This window comes from Lissotriton vulgaris, chromosome 7 (assembly GCF_964263255.1).
Source record: "Lissotriton vulgaris chromosome 7, aLisVul1.2, whole genome shotgun sequence".
Classification (NCBI taxonomy): Eukaryota; Metazoa; Chordata; class Amphibia; order Caudata; family Salamandridae; genus Lissotriton; species Lissotriton vulgaris.
This window is the reverse complement of record NC_141695.1, coordinates 189,779,061-189,794,478: the sequence shown is the minus strand read 5'-3', so window position 1 is coordinate 189,794,478 and position 15,418 is coordinate 189,779,061. Positions and strand designations below refer to the sequence as shown.

The 15,418-nt window shown below is 42.5% G+C and overlaps 1 protein-coding gene across 3 annotated transcripts in view; it reads right to left on the bottom strand.

Annotated features, from left to right (window-relative positions):
- The window catches only part of IGLON5 (IgLON family member 5), a 976,255-nt gene that overhangs the window by 602,950 nt on the left and 357,887 nt on the right, over positions 1–15,418 (bottom strand). The window contains exon 1 of one of the 3 annotated variants that reach the window (XM_086929917.1): positions 15,182–15,309. The exons of the other annotated variants lie outside the window; for them this stretch is intronic. The gene's annotated coding sequence lies outside the window, so the exon portion shown is untranslated. Of the gene's footprint in view, positions 1–15,181; positions 15,310–15,418 lie in introns of those variants that run through there. 3 annotated transcript variants of the gene reach the window in all.

The window sequence follows — 15,418 nt, the reverse complement described above, 5'->3', positions numbered from 1 at the left end:
CGCGTTTTGGCCAACGCAGTGGCCTTGGTCACATGATTGCGTTACGTGATTGTTGTTTATTTATTGGATACCCAACAGTCATGTGACACCGTGACTGAAACACTATGGAAACAGACAAAATACTTTGGCATAGGTAATGGAAATTACACAATATACATAGATATAAAGCTTATAAATGGCATAACTACGACTACTTAATCTATAATGACAAATGTTTCATATTTGGATATGAACATCAATAATTTACGGCTAAATACAACATAAAAGCATATATCAAATAAAACGCACAAATGCAGTTATTTCATATGCTAAAATGAGTGCTGAAAAGCCTTACTCAATATGCTGTGTACAATTCCATAAAGACAGAATAGAAAATTTATATTCAAACACCTTATTGCCACATTAACAATCAATAAATAAGTCACTAAATTATCCTGTGCAAATACTGCTATGTAAACATATTTTGATAGAACTTATATGTGAACCTTATTGGCTTAGAATATAACATTGAATCTTGTAAACAACTATTCCAAAGTTCAGTCCTAATGTGCAAAATTGAGTGCAAAATTGTGCTTATGTTAGAAGTGTCTAAAGTGCAATGATTTAAATCAATAATAATGACATTCGAAGAAAGAAAGAAAGTCCTAAGTTACTTATGTTTACGGACTATATGTTAAAACTCGTTTGGAAAATTGTAAGGGAGCCCCATTACTTTAAAGTGCTTACATACTGAAACCATATTGTGGTGACTGCCATCACTGGTTGTATACTAAGAAATTAAGATGTTACTTGGGAACCACGCAAAAAGATATAATTGTAAATTCTCTGGTACATTGAGACAGGTAGCATGATACAAAAATACGGGTAATTGTGTAAATCTTCTCCTAAGTTAAGACCCTGCGGTGACTTGGTATTGAGTTCGACAATGTATCTTGATTCCAAATGTCTTAACTTTTTTCTCGATTTCCTCCTCTCTTATTGGCTTTTACTGTGTCGATCACAAAATATTGGAGACAATTCAGATTATTATTGTGTTACGATTTAAAGTGTCGAGCCACTGGGTACGCTGGGTCTGAATTAACTATGGTGTGAAGGTGTTGCAATATACGTACATAGACCTGAAGTTTAGTGCTGCTTATGTAACGCAACCCACAATTGCACTGTAGGACATACACGGCATACTCGGGACTGCACGTGTAATGTCATTTAAGTTTCATTTGTGTGCTAGAGAAGGCTGAGCAGTATGTGGTGGTATTTATTCTGAATTTACACGCACAGCAAGTGCTACACATGTAAAAACCTCTCTTAGGTGATAGCCAGCTTGTTTTGTTGTCACATTCTGGACTTGTTTTCACTAGATCATTGTGCATGGAATATGCTTTGCGGAAAGTTATGTGAGGTCTGACAGGCAGTATTTGCTTCAATACAGTGTCAGTTAGGACAATAGGCCATTGAGTGTTAATGATGGATTTTATGGCATTGGTCTGCTTGCTGAAAGTAGTAATGAGCCTACACTGTACAGTTTCTGAGTTATTGGATGTAACACAGACACAGTATTGTCCAAAGGGACATCAAGTGTGACTTTTCTGTAATTGCCACTCAGCTTTGACTGCCTGTTTTTGTTATTGGCCTCACTAATAGCTATATCCAAATTTGTAGGGTTATAACTTCTTTTAATGAACCTTTGCTTTGCCGCACTTTGATGGTAATCTAAATCCTCACTCATGCTGCAAGCCCTATGAATGCGTAGAAATTCACTGTAAGGTAGGGTTGTGATGGTATGTTGTGGGTGGAAACTGTCGCGTGTAACAGTGTGTTTCCTGCAGTGGGTTTCCTATAAAGACAGGTTTCAATCTTGCCCTGGCTGATGTATACTGTGATGTCCAAAAAGTTAGTGATATATATATACATATATATAAGTTTAGTAAAATCAAATGGTCTTAGCTAATGCTAGACCTAAAAATGACAGGTGACGGAACAGAGCGATGTTGAAAGATATTGTATTGATGCAACCTTCAGAAAGGTCTATGGAAAGCCTTTTCTCTTTGTTAACATGGTTAGTGTTTTTATTTTACAATCTATTGTATGAAAATCATGACTTTTGCAACAATTGATGTCAATTTAATACAAAAAACTACTCTGTATAAGATATAATTCAGACAAAAGAGTTAGTATTCTTTTCTTGCGCAATGTCCGTGAGCATAGAAAAACTTGGCAAAAAGTAAACTTAAGACAAATTCAGCATTTTCTCTTTTCTCGGTTGCACTGGAGTGACAGTTACCTTGCTACGTGTGACATTTCTCTTGCAGAGCAGAAGCATCAGGAGACACTGCCACCTTTGTAAAGTGTGAAAAGTAAGCACCAGTGCTGGCACAGAAACTTCGCGCATTGCTGCAAGAGTCACGTGATTGGCGCCAAAGGATGAGAATCAAGGGGACCCTGATTGCAAACGTCATGTGGGCCAGTTAAACTCTACCGAACCAACCCTATCAAAGCTGGTTTTAGGCCTGGGAGAAATGCCTTTCCAGCATGCATAATCTTGGATAATTTCCCATGATTGCGGAATGTACATTTATTTTTATTTTTCAACGACTTACACTTCGTTTATCCTTTTCACTTGTGCAGACTCATTTAAGTACTTAAGGTTTAGGGGGAACCAGTGAAAGTTGCTGCACTTCCTGCATTCAGCACTTGACTTCACGTAGGGTGACCACCTCACTCCAGGTCATGAAGGACATAGTCTCCAGCCCTGACCTTTTCACCTACAATTCATTGTTTGTAGGTGTCCTAGTCTAATTCGGTGAATGGAAGCAAAGAAAGACTACAACACCCAGAATGCTCTAGGAGATCAGTTAAAAGTTGACCATCGGAGACTGTAGGTAATGACCTTGTTCTCCCTAATATTCATGTGACTTTTGAACACAAACACGTCATAATTTTCATTCATACTACCACCAAGCGTACTTTGCTTAAAATATTTAATTCTCCTGCAAATAATATATATCACATGTGGAAACAATTATGTGGTTTGGCCCACTCCTACTTAGCTACCTTTGTGCTGATTTAGGGCCGCATTTATTAAAACTGTCATATCGCTGCATGAAAACAGCGATGCAACAGTTTTCACCGCGCCTTCCTGGCGACATGATGGATGTTTCATATTTACTGTATGACGCATCAAGTTGCAAGGAATGACAGATCCGTAAGTATTACTTACGTTTCTGTCAGCGCAAAAATGACGCATTACTGGGGTGTGTCTGAAAACAGATGCAACTCCAGCAATGTGTCCTTACACATGGGGCAAGCCCCATGTGAAAGGCCCTGTGTCAGTCTTACGCCTGCAGGAAGGCAGGCGTAGGATATTGATACAGTAGCAGTGAAATCTGATAGATTTCACTGCACCACTTCTAAGAGGCTTTTTGCGGGGGAACTCACACACAGGATACATTATACCTGATGCAGGTACAACGTAGCACAGGGCTTTACAAAGTGACACATCTGCCTAGATGTGTCACTTTCTAAATAGGGCACAACATGGCACATTTTTTATGACGCCAGTGCATAACAAAAACCCACGCACCGGGGGTATGAATGCATGTCACTAATTTCTTTGTAATTGGCGACTTGTGCCACACTCAGTCGCAGAATATAAAGAAAAGACTTTAGAACTCGACTATTATAAGTTATTACAGTCGAGTTCTGATGTCACACTGCCTGAGTTCTGATGTCACACTTGCTGCTGCCAGCAGCCGAGGTGAAAGACAGGTCAGGTTATGGGAGTATATTTGAAGTAGCTATTCGGGTACCAAAACTGAACATTGCTTTTCTTTTGTCTGTTCTATTTTTCTAGTGTACCACAACAAGCAGAGAGATCATGTTTATATTTGACACTCCTCATATAGTTAGAGAAAAGGGAGCATCTTTCTGCATGTTTTCTACACACTTCAAGCTACTGCAGCTTTTTTTATAAACTGACTTGCATTGAACTATTTCTAATATATGTTTGCAACAAATAGCTAACAGGTTTTTTATCTGTGTGCAATAGAGGTATTATTTTTTATCGTTATGCTTGCAAACATGCTTGCTCTTTCCTGTGAAAGTGATTTGAACCAAGGTTTTCAGTGGTTTGTGGGAAAGGTGATGGTGTGAGCATGTATTATATGGGATAAAGCACCTCCTGGCGTACATGATAAGGCTACTGCCAGTCAACTCGGAGTTCCATAACCGTATGAAGAACTCGGCCTTAGACCTCATTCCTCTCTAAGGTTATGGAACTCCTGAGTGGCCTGCAAGATCCCTATAATGAACAGAAGGGGGTACTTTATCCTTTATATGAACAAAGCAAAATGCAATTTTGGTGACTGGCACATTCCTTCAACCCTTTCTGAATGTTTACATATAAGGAAGAACATACAAAAGTGCCTCCTTTAACCCCAGCACCCAAACCCCCACACCCCTTCCACCCCATAGCACCCCCAGGCTGATGACATGGGATTGGCAATACGTCTACGGTTTGCGTGCACTTACTTAACGCACTATTGCTGTGCTCGTCCCCCTTGTGCCGTGACAATGCAGCATGCCTCGTGTGGATGGGCGACTCATGCACGTATAGCAGGGCAAAGGGAACTCCATGTTCTATTAGGCACCTAGGTGGTTCAAGATTGCTCCCCTCAAGGTGAAGAAGTGGCAATGAGCCGCAGCACTCTATGTGCAGAACAAAGCAGTGATGTCTTGGGTGTGCCACTGTGTGGTCTGCAGGAGAATAACCACTGTATGTTGCCGGGTGTGAGGGCACTAGCCACAGGCCTGGGTCTCTGTGGTGATTGATATTCTGCAGGCAGCCTATGAGTTTCTGAGCAAATTTTCTTGATGCAGTGATAGGAGCTGAAGGAATTGTGTGGGTGTGTATGCAGTGTATAGTGCGGAGGAGAGAGATCTGGGTTCACGCTGAGTTTGAAAACAACAGAGTTGTGAGTAAATTGTGGAGCAATGACTATGTGATGACTGGAGGAGATTGTATGGATGAATAAATACCTACAGTAGATTGTTTTGGGTGCAGTAGATTGTGTGAGTAAAATCTTGCAATAGATTGCGAGGGTGAAAATAATGTTGTGGAGAAGACTGTGTTGGTGAATAATAAACTCTGAAGTTGATTATTGCAGCAGGTTGTGTGGTTGAAATGAGACTGTTGCAGTAGAATGTGTGGGTGAACAAAGAATACTGGTGCATGTTTTGTTAGTGAATACTGCTGCTGGAGAGTGTGCAGGTGGGTAAGAATATTCCAGCAGACTGTGTAGGTGAATAAAGAATATTGCATTAAATTGTGCGGATGAATAAAGAATAATGCAGCAAACTGTGAAGGTGAATGATGGATACTGCAGTAAATTGCAGAGTTAAATAAAGAGCACTGCAGTAAATTGCAAAGGTGAATAAAGAATACTGCAGTAAATTGCAAAGGTGAATAAAGAATACTGCAGTAAATTGTGTGGGTGAATTAAAATACTGCACTAAATTACGAAGGTGAATAAAGAATACTGCAGTAAACTGCATGGGTGAATCGAGGATATCACAGTAAAAGGCGTGGGTGAAAAAAGAATACTGCAGTAAACTGCATGGGTGAATCAAGGATATCACAGTAGACTGCGTGGTGAATAAAGAATACTGCAGTAAACTGCATGGGTGAATCAAGGATATCACAGTAGACTGTGTGGATGAATAAAGAATACTGCAGTAAACTGCATGGGTGAATCAAGGATATCACAGTAGACTGCCTGGGTGAATCAAGAATACTGCAGTAAACTGCATGGGTGAATCGAGGACAGCACAGTAGACTGCATGGGTGAATAAAGAATACTGCAGTAAACTGCATGGGTGAATCAAGGATATCACAGTAGACTGTGTGGGTGAATAAAGAATACTACAGTAAACTGCATGGATGAATCAAGGATATCACAGTAGACTGCGAGGGTGAATAAAGAATACTGCAGTAAACTGCATGGGTGAATCAAGGATATCACAGTAGACTGCGTGGGTGAATAAAGAATACTGCAGTAAACTGCATGGGTGAATGAAGGATATCACAGTAGAATGCATGGGTGAATAAAGAATACTGCAGTAAATTGCATGGGTGAAATAAGGATATCACAGTAAACTGCTTGGGTAAATAGACAATACTGCAGTAAACTGCATGGGTGAATCAAGGATATCACAGTAGACTGTGTGGGTGAATAAAAAATACTGCAGTAAACTGCATGGGTAAATCAAGGATATCACAGTAGACTGCTTGGGTAAATAGACAATACTGCAGTAAACTGCATGGATGAATCAAGGATATCTCAGTAGACTCCTTGGGTGAATAAAGAATACTGCAGTAAATTGCATGGGTGAATCAAGGATATCACAGTAAATGGCGTGGGTGAATAAAGAATACTGCAGTAAACTGCATGGGTGAATCAAGGATATCACAGTAGACTGCATGGATGAATAAAGACTAATGCAGTAAACTGCATGGGTAAATCAAGGATATCACAGTAGACTGCGTGGGTAAATAGACAATACTGCAGTAAATTGCTTAGGCGAATAAAAACACTGCATTAGATTTTTTGGGGCAATAAAGAAAACTGTAGTATATTACATGGGTGAATAAAGAATACTGCAGTAGACTGCATAGGGCAATAAGAATACTGCATTCAATTGTGTGGGTGAATAAAGAATACTGCAGTAGATTGTATGGGGGAATAAAGAATACTACAGTTGATTTTTTGGTGGAATACTGAATACTCCAGTAAATTGCACGGGTAAATAAATAATTCTGCAGTGGATTGTGTGGTGGAATAAAACATTCTCCAGTAGATTGTGTGGGGAAATAAAGTATACTTCTTTAGAACCACAATCCCATTTTTTAGAACAACAACATTTTGTGGCCCACCTAGCTTTAATTGACATGAGGCGGACAATTTGTTTAAGTGATTCTTTTTTTTATACTGTTTTTTCATCTATTATTGAATATCAATATTAAAAAATCTTGATCGGAAACATTGCATAGTGAATGTGTGATGCCATTTTTCTTCTTAAAACTGCAATACTGCAGAATAATTCTGGAGCTGAATTAATGATGCTGAAGTAGACGTAATTGGTCAATAAAGGATTTTTTTCAGCTAACTGTACGGGTGTAAAACTTTAAGGATTAGTGCAGAATACTGCAGTAGATTTAATCAGTGGGAGTAGCAGTAGAATAAAGCATGCCGCAGTGGAGTCTGTAGGTGAATAGAGAAAACTCCTAGAGGTTGTGTGTCTAATAAAGAGTGCATCACTAAATTGTGTGAGTGAATAAAAAGTGCTGCAGTGGATTGTGTATATGAATAAATAACACAACCAGAAATTGTGTGGGTCATAAAGAATGCATGAATAAAGTGTGTGAATTTATAAAGAACACTGGAGCTCAGCTTGAAAAAAACTTAACACAATAGACTTTGCATGAAAATTAACAATGTTCATTTTAGTATGCAGGTGTATCGACAATACTACTGCAGATTCTGGTGATGACCAAAGGCTGGGCTGGGCTGGTGAATAAACAATATTCCTGTAGATAGTGTGTCTGAGTGAATGCAAAATACTGCAGTACATTGTGTGGGCGAAGAAAGTACAACCCATGAGGAGCAGTGGGTGAATATGGGATTAATCAATAAACTTTATGGGTGAACGAGGAATACTGAAGTATATTGTGTGGTTGAAGAAAGAACAACCCATCAGGAGGTGAGTGTGAATACAGGACACATCAATATACTGTACCGGTGAACGTAGAACACTGCAGTATATTGTGTGAGTGAAGAAAGTACAACCCATGAGGAGGCGTGGGTGAACATAGGATACATCAATATACTGTATGAATGAACAAAGACCAGCAGTATATTGTGTGGGTGAAGAAAGTACAACCCATGAGGAGGCGTGGGTGAATACGGGATACATCAATATACTGTACGGTGAACAAAGAACACTTCAGTATATTGTTTGGGTGAAGAAAGTAGCACCCATGAGGACATGTGCGTGAATAGAGGACGCATCAATATACTGTATGAGTGAACGAAGAACATCAGTATATTATGTGGGTGAAGAAAGTACCACCCATGAGGAGCAGTGCGTGAATAAGGGACGCATCAATATACTGAATGAGTGAACGAAGAACATCAGTATATTTTGTGGGTGAAGAAAGTAGCACCCATGGGGAGCAGTGGGTGAATACGGGACGCATCAATATACTGTATGAGTGAACGAAGAACATCAGTATATTATGTGGGTGAAGAAAGTAGTAGCACCCATGAGGAGCAGTTGGTGAATACGCGACGCATCAATATACTGTATGAGTGAACGAAGAACACTGCAGTATATTGTGTGTGTGAATCAAGCCTACTACAGGAAATAGGAAAAGGAAACTACACGCTAGTGAGTAAAAGACTACCTCAGCAGGTAGGATGAAAGAATAAACGGGGCTGCAGGAGGTTTTGTGAATGAACGAAGACCCCTGCAGAGGAGTGCAGAGGTAATTGGAGGAGTCACGGGGAGAAGAGGTAGAATTACAACTGTGTGGAGTGTATAGAGCAATGTGTGAGATGGCAGGAGATTGTGGAAGAAATAAAGGGCTTTGCAGGAGACTCTGCCGCTCAATAAAGAGCACTGCCTGGGTTTGGATGGCTAATAATCGAATGACCTGCCCATGTAAAACTCTGTGCCAACATGCTGCACACAGATCTCGATTCAGAAAAGGGGGCAGTGATGGACAGAGTGTCTGAATTAAGCAGACCACTCCTACCCAGTCCAAAGATCAGGGCTTGATCCATCACCGTTTTTTAGCTCACTGCACCATCCCAGCTCAGAACCTGGCTACATGCAAATTAGTCTGTCCCTGTCCCAGTGCATCATGGGAACAGGGCAGACCAAACTACCAAGCCAATTCTTATGCTGGAAACTAAACCAGCTTCCGGGGACCAGTTTCTGGCATTACAGCCGTCTTCGGCCCGGCTTGCTTGAATCCTGATGGTGCAGTGAGCAAGGGACTCACATCTGAGCATACCCTTCCACGCTTATGGTGGACAAAACAATTCAGAAAAGGGGGTGATGATGGACAGAGTGTCTGAATTAAGCAGACCACTCCTACTCAGTCCAAATATCAGGGCTTGATCCACCACCGTTTTTTAGCTCACTGCACCATCCCAGCTCAGAACCTGGCTACATGCAAATTAGTCTGTCCCTGTCCCAGTGCATCATGGGAACAGGGCAGACCAAACTACCAAGCCAATTCTTATACTGGAAAGGAAACAAGCACACAGATCTCAGCTGCAGCCACAAAACCCTATGAGCTATTTTACCTACTTAGCTTCACATAACCGATAGACACATTCCTACACTTGTACACCCCAGCACTGTGCCTTCAAATCATCCTATCCGGGCCAAGGCAAAGCACGGCCTGCAGGAAATAAATTCGCGGCATTGATTACCTGTTTGGTGGAGCAGATAAGTCTAGGAAAAAAAGTCAATCACGTGCAAATGCAATCTTACAGTCTTATCAACATGTGGCCCACGATTGTTTACTCTCCTCCTTTCTCCACTACTCACACTTCCCCATTCAGCAGGGTCTGTTAGCTTTCTCCCACAATTAACTTATTTCTTTCTTACATGTTCTTCATTTTCACAGTGTCTTTTTTATCCTCCTTATATCTTTCTCTTTGATTTTTCCTTCTCCTCAACTTCTGCTCGTCTGTTTCTTCATTCTATTGTCTTTCTTGAATCCTCTGTCATCTATAATAAACTTTCCAGAGCGAATTAATTGTACTCCAATCGTTTTCTTTATCATTCTCTTTATTTAGCATTTCTTTTAAGCTAGACCTACAAAGAGTACGAGAACATTTCTCGTACTCTTTGTAGGTCTAGCTTAAAAGTGACCCTTCTGCAAGACACATTGCTACCAGTTCTTTAAAATATACATAAACTGGGGTTTGGTTCTCACTTCATGCTATTGGCTATTTGATGTATCATTTCAGTTTCCAGGAACAGCTCTCATTGGAATGCACGAGGGACTATTTTAAATCTAAAAAGTACACTCTTTCATCACACTTTTGTGACATTCAACTCTTTAACTTCTATATGCATTCTAGACACAAGACCATTTTTGCTTTATTTTTTGGCACTATTGCCAAAGCCAACAGCCCGGGCGTTGATGTGATGAACAGCATTTGTGCATGCAATGCTTGTAACCAGCGTGAGTGAATGTCTGTAATTAAAGCCAGACATGTTGGCTTTGCCACTGCTTATTTTTAATGTCTAACGCCTTGTTCATTCCTCCACATTCTTTCTTATCCTTACTTTGCAGTGTTCTCCTTTTGAAATTTATTTTCTCCCAGTATCTCACTTTCAGGGTTTTTCTTCAGTTCCCTGCTTTCATATCCTTTCAATTTTGCATTTCCGATCTTTTTTCTTTTCCTTTCTCAAAGTCTTTTTTTTCTTTCCCGATTAATGCCTCTCCTTCCTTTTCCAAGTAATTTTAATAAATAATGTAAATCCTCTTCTGGATTAACTTTTGTGTACTTAATAATTGAGAAACCCAGAGGGCTATGGCCTACATCACTATGTCAGATTCAAGGGCTATTGTTAATGGTCACAACTTTCACACATGTACACGTCATGCTGGTAAACACAGCCTGACTTGGCAGTAATCAGACTGCTCTATTTAAAGGGAGTTCAACGTTTATTAAGAGTGTGCCTTTTAATTTTGGTACTGGCCTGTGATCTCACAGTGGCAAGCCTTGTGTTACTTTTAAAACACATAGATGTAATAACCTATTCTACCTTTGCTTACATGCCAGGTCTGGCCAGCAGGCCTAAGGGCAGTTTAATGTTATGTTATGTTAATTTCGATTTATATAGCGCCAAATCACCGACAGGTCTCTTAGCGCTTGCTTTGGGAACCCGTCCTGGCTTTCCCTGCGAGATAACCCCTACTGGGCATCTCCAAGGTGAAGACCAGGCATCCGTTTGCGGTGGGCCGTAGTGGAGATTAAGCAAGCTATTGCCCAGAGTTGCAGAGTGTGAACCCTTGATTCGAGTAGGCACCGAGGCGAGAATTATCGAGTCCATGGACATTTTTGAGCTCAAGACCCTGCCGTGTCGGGAATTGAACCCTGGTCCCGGGTCTGACCTCTGCATCAGGGTCTGCCTCCTCTAACCAGTGAGCCACACTTTGCCTGGGCCTAATCACAATGTATATGACAAAAACCCCAAAATTGGTGCAGGCAAACTGGAGGTGGCCGAGCCTCCGGAGGCCTGAGCCTGACTCAAGCCAGATGTCTGCCTCTGGCTCGGCTCGAGGTCCTCTTGGAATCTCAATGCATAATGCGCCAGGCCTTCATGTGGTCTCATTGACCAAGCACAGACTTTTAAGCAGGTGTGATTTGTTTTTTGTTCTTGACTGATGGGAAAATATTGAAGACCGGTGGGAGGGTTGTGAAAGTGCTGGTGATGCTAAGGAACTTTCAGCTTGTCCCCTTCAAGCACTTTCATGGTCCTAGAGACTGCCTTCATGATCTCCACCCCAGGGCGTCATGAAAATGCAAAAAGCCAAAGGCTGTCTGCAGCTGAGCTCTGCTCTTCACTCGCTGCACTTTACTTCTTGGTGTGAAGACGTGTCATTCTTCTGCATTGTCCAAACCAAACCTTTTATTTAGCTAACAGGTGCAATTATTTTCACTGATGTGTTGTTGAGCTCCAAATAAAATAATATTTTCGTTAAGTTAGGGGAAACCAGTAATATCAGCATTAAAATAGAGTACATTGCCTTCACACAACCTTGCATTTTTTTCTGGAAGGCATCTTGAATAAACTTGATTTAACATGTAGCATTTGTTTTTGCTTAACACAATACACAGAATTAGTGCCACGAACAGTTAAACACAAAGCAGTAGGATCTGAAATAAAGTGACAGAGAAAAACAGATACTCGTGTAGGGTCCGGAATGCGCGCAGTGTGAAACCAGGAAACCTGCCATAATCCTGGTTTTCCTAATTGACCACACTGTGTGATCCTAAACAATAAGGGGCAGATTTACAAGCCCCTTGCGCCATGTTTACGCCGCCTTGCGTGACGCAATTTGCATATGGCCATGTCTGAACTGGGGTGGCTGAGTGAGCTAAAGAATGGTGATGGATTAAACCCAGATCAGTTGACTGGGGGTGAGTGCTTGATTTGCTCAAACGCTCCGTCCATCATTCCCTTTTGTATCACTTTGTTCGCCCTAAGTTGGCAGGGTATGCTCAGACGTGAGTCCCTTGCTCACTTGGCCACTGGATTCAAGATAGCCTGGCTGATGAGGATTATGAATCCGAAACAGGTCCCAGGATGCTTGTTTCCGGTCCAGGGAAGACATGGCTTGGCAGTTCGGGCTGGACTGTTCCCATGAGGCACAGGGTCATACTGATTTGCATATGGCCATGTCTGAACTGAGGTGGCTGAGTGAGCTAAAGAATGGTGATGGATTAAACCCAGATCAGTTGACTGGGGGTGAGTGTTTGATTTGCTCAAACGCTCCGTCCATCATCCCCTTTTGTTTTGCGTGACGCAACAGCGGCATAAATGTGGCGCATCCCTGCGAGGCATTTACAACGTGCTGCATCTAGGGAGATGCGCCACTTTATAAAGCCCAGCGCCACAATGGGGGCGTTCCCACGCAGGGTGGGTGTTCTGACGCCTGTGCGCCTCGCAAAAGTGCCTGGTGAAATCTACAAGATTTCACGCAGGCACTTCTGCGACGATGCTATGTCAATTCCTTATGCCTTCTTAAAGCAGGCGTAAGGACTGACGCAGCATGTTAAGTATTGGGCGGCCCTGAGCATTGCTGTAGTTGCGTCGCGTTGCTCTTGCGACGCGACTCCAGCGATGCACCACCCTTACATCACGAGATGCGTCATGCATCTGCCTACCCTTGTGCCACAGCGCGCCGCATTGTAAATGCAGCGCATCTGCCGTGACGCAAGGGTAGTTTTGCGTGACGCAGTTGTTCTGGCGCATCTCTGCTGATATGCAGAGATGCGCCAGAACTCGTAAATATGCCCCTAAGTTTACTTTAAAATGCCTCCGCTTCCTTCATCATCACTGGAGAGTACCCTGAAGTTCTTCAGTTAAGGATGTGCTCTATGAAACAAACCTCTCCTGTACAAGGTTCAGTATACTTAAATGTTGTTCTAGCTATGATTACACGTTCTGCCATGTTTAGGATCATAAGAACACTGACTTGCTTCTCAGTCCGCTAATGGCATTGTCATCAAGGAGGAGGAGGAGGAGGAAGGAACATTTCTAAGTTCATGTTTAAAAACTATCACTTCCAATAATTTCAACGTAATTATATACTCCAGTGGTTCTTAACCTGTGGTACGGGGACCCCCGAGCATTCACAATGCCTACTCAGGGGTGTATCTGACTGTATTTACAAAATTAAATAATATTAAAATTAATAAATGTAAATTAATAAATTATATACAAAAAAAGAGGCAACATTCAAAATGTGAAAACGTTTTCTGCATTTGAATGTGAATTAAACAAAATATTACAATATTTGAAACATTTTGGGGTGTACTCTTTTCTAAATATTTGTGTATTGTTTTGAGGTTGGTATCATGGAAATTGCTTTGGCCGGGTGTTGCCAGCTTCAAGTCATGACTCAGTAGGTGGGCCGGGTTCCAGTAATGATTCAGGAGGGGTCTTCGGAAGTCAAAAGGTTAAGAACTGCTGATATACTGTAACGCATTAAAGTGGAATGCTTCCGTGTCATAAATAAATAAATGAACTTTGAAGGGTCTTTACCATATTTTTACAGGGCGGTTGTTGCACTGTTTATATGCCAAATAGCCGGAGGGCTTGATTCTTGCTCAGGCTCTTACAGCCGGGCTAGACACCAAGCTCAGCTCTAGCTCGGCTGTACCTATTAACCCCTCCCACGCTTATGACAGAACCGCTCCGTCACGCCCCTCGGGTGGGCTGTGCTGGTGATGGAGCGGTTCCGTTTTGGCTTGCTCGCCGTGCCTGCGCAGCGCTGATTTCGCGTCTTCACGGCGCGTTTCATTGAGCGGGCGGGGCCATGACAGAACCGCTACGTCACAAGCAAAGCCCACCCGAGGGCTGTGACGGAGCTGTTCCGTCATAAGCGTTGGTGCGTCGAGCGGCCACCCCACCCCCTTAGCGCTGCGGCGGAATTGCCGCCGCAGCGAAAGGGTTAATACGCTGCTTTGCCCCCTCTAGGCAAAAACTGTTCAAAGCAATCCAAAACCTGCATCAGAGCAGGGCTAGATTAGGACCATGGGAGCATGGCTGTGTCGTGGCAGCCTGCCGTGTTTTGAAAGCAGCGCTCTAACCTAGCGGGACGATAATAGGCCTGGGTGCAGCCAAGTCCTCCCTCTCCACCTCCAGGCCTCACCCTCGCGACTGGAATTCAGGAAAGGCCTCGAGACCTGGCTGCTCGACTGCGCCTCTGCAGTAAGAGCCTCAGTGCCTGGATACCCTCGAGGGTGATTAGCAGCGCTTTACGAGTCATGATTGATGCATTGAAATCTGTATCATTTCCTTTGTAGAAATTATGCGAAATGCAAAACTGTAGGGAAATTATGCGTCCGTATTAAACAAAAAAAGTCCGCTGATACATTTTGCAGTATTTTTCAGCCAGATGTGTCCTTACATTCATATTTGATGCAACGACGCATTTCATGCTAAAAACTCAAACTCGAACAACCCTCATGTCCAGTTCATTCACGTCCCTCCCATCCCCCCACAGTGGAGTGTTTATCCTAGCGAATACTAAATTACGCACCAAGGCATACATGTGTAATCTCAGGTATTTCGCGTAAGAAGTTTAGAACACAATACTGAAAATTAATGTGAGATTAAACCGGTTTACATGAAATTCGGTCCAGGCCTAGTAAGGAGAGGAGTGGCATGAAGGCTGTGCCAATCTACGCAGGAGGTTCAAACTTCATGCTTGAAGAAGACTGGCACTAGGGAGCCGCGTAAAATGCGTCATGCGGCGATTAACTACTTCTTTAACTCGGAGATTCTGCGTTTATTGTGGCAGTTACCTACTAAATTGCTTCATTTGGGGGATGTGCTGCCCGTAATGGGAAAGAGACGAGGCTGAGTAAATTACCCGTTCAAGTCTGACAGCGAGCCGAGCGGAAAACTTTTTCATTTTTTCTTCTTTCCGGTTGATGAAGCTTGCAGGGAGGGGGGATGCGGTCCGTCCGGGCCCCCCTCGCCGACACACTGCGGTATTTCTCCTGAGTTGTGGCTGCCGGTGTGATTAATGGCGCGCCTTCCCCGGTGACACGGAAAGGCCCGGCCAGGCTTCCATGGGAGGTGGATGGGGGATGTTTTATTTATTTTT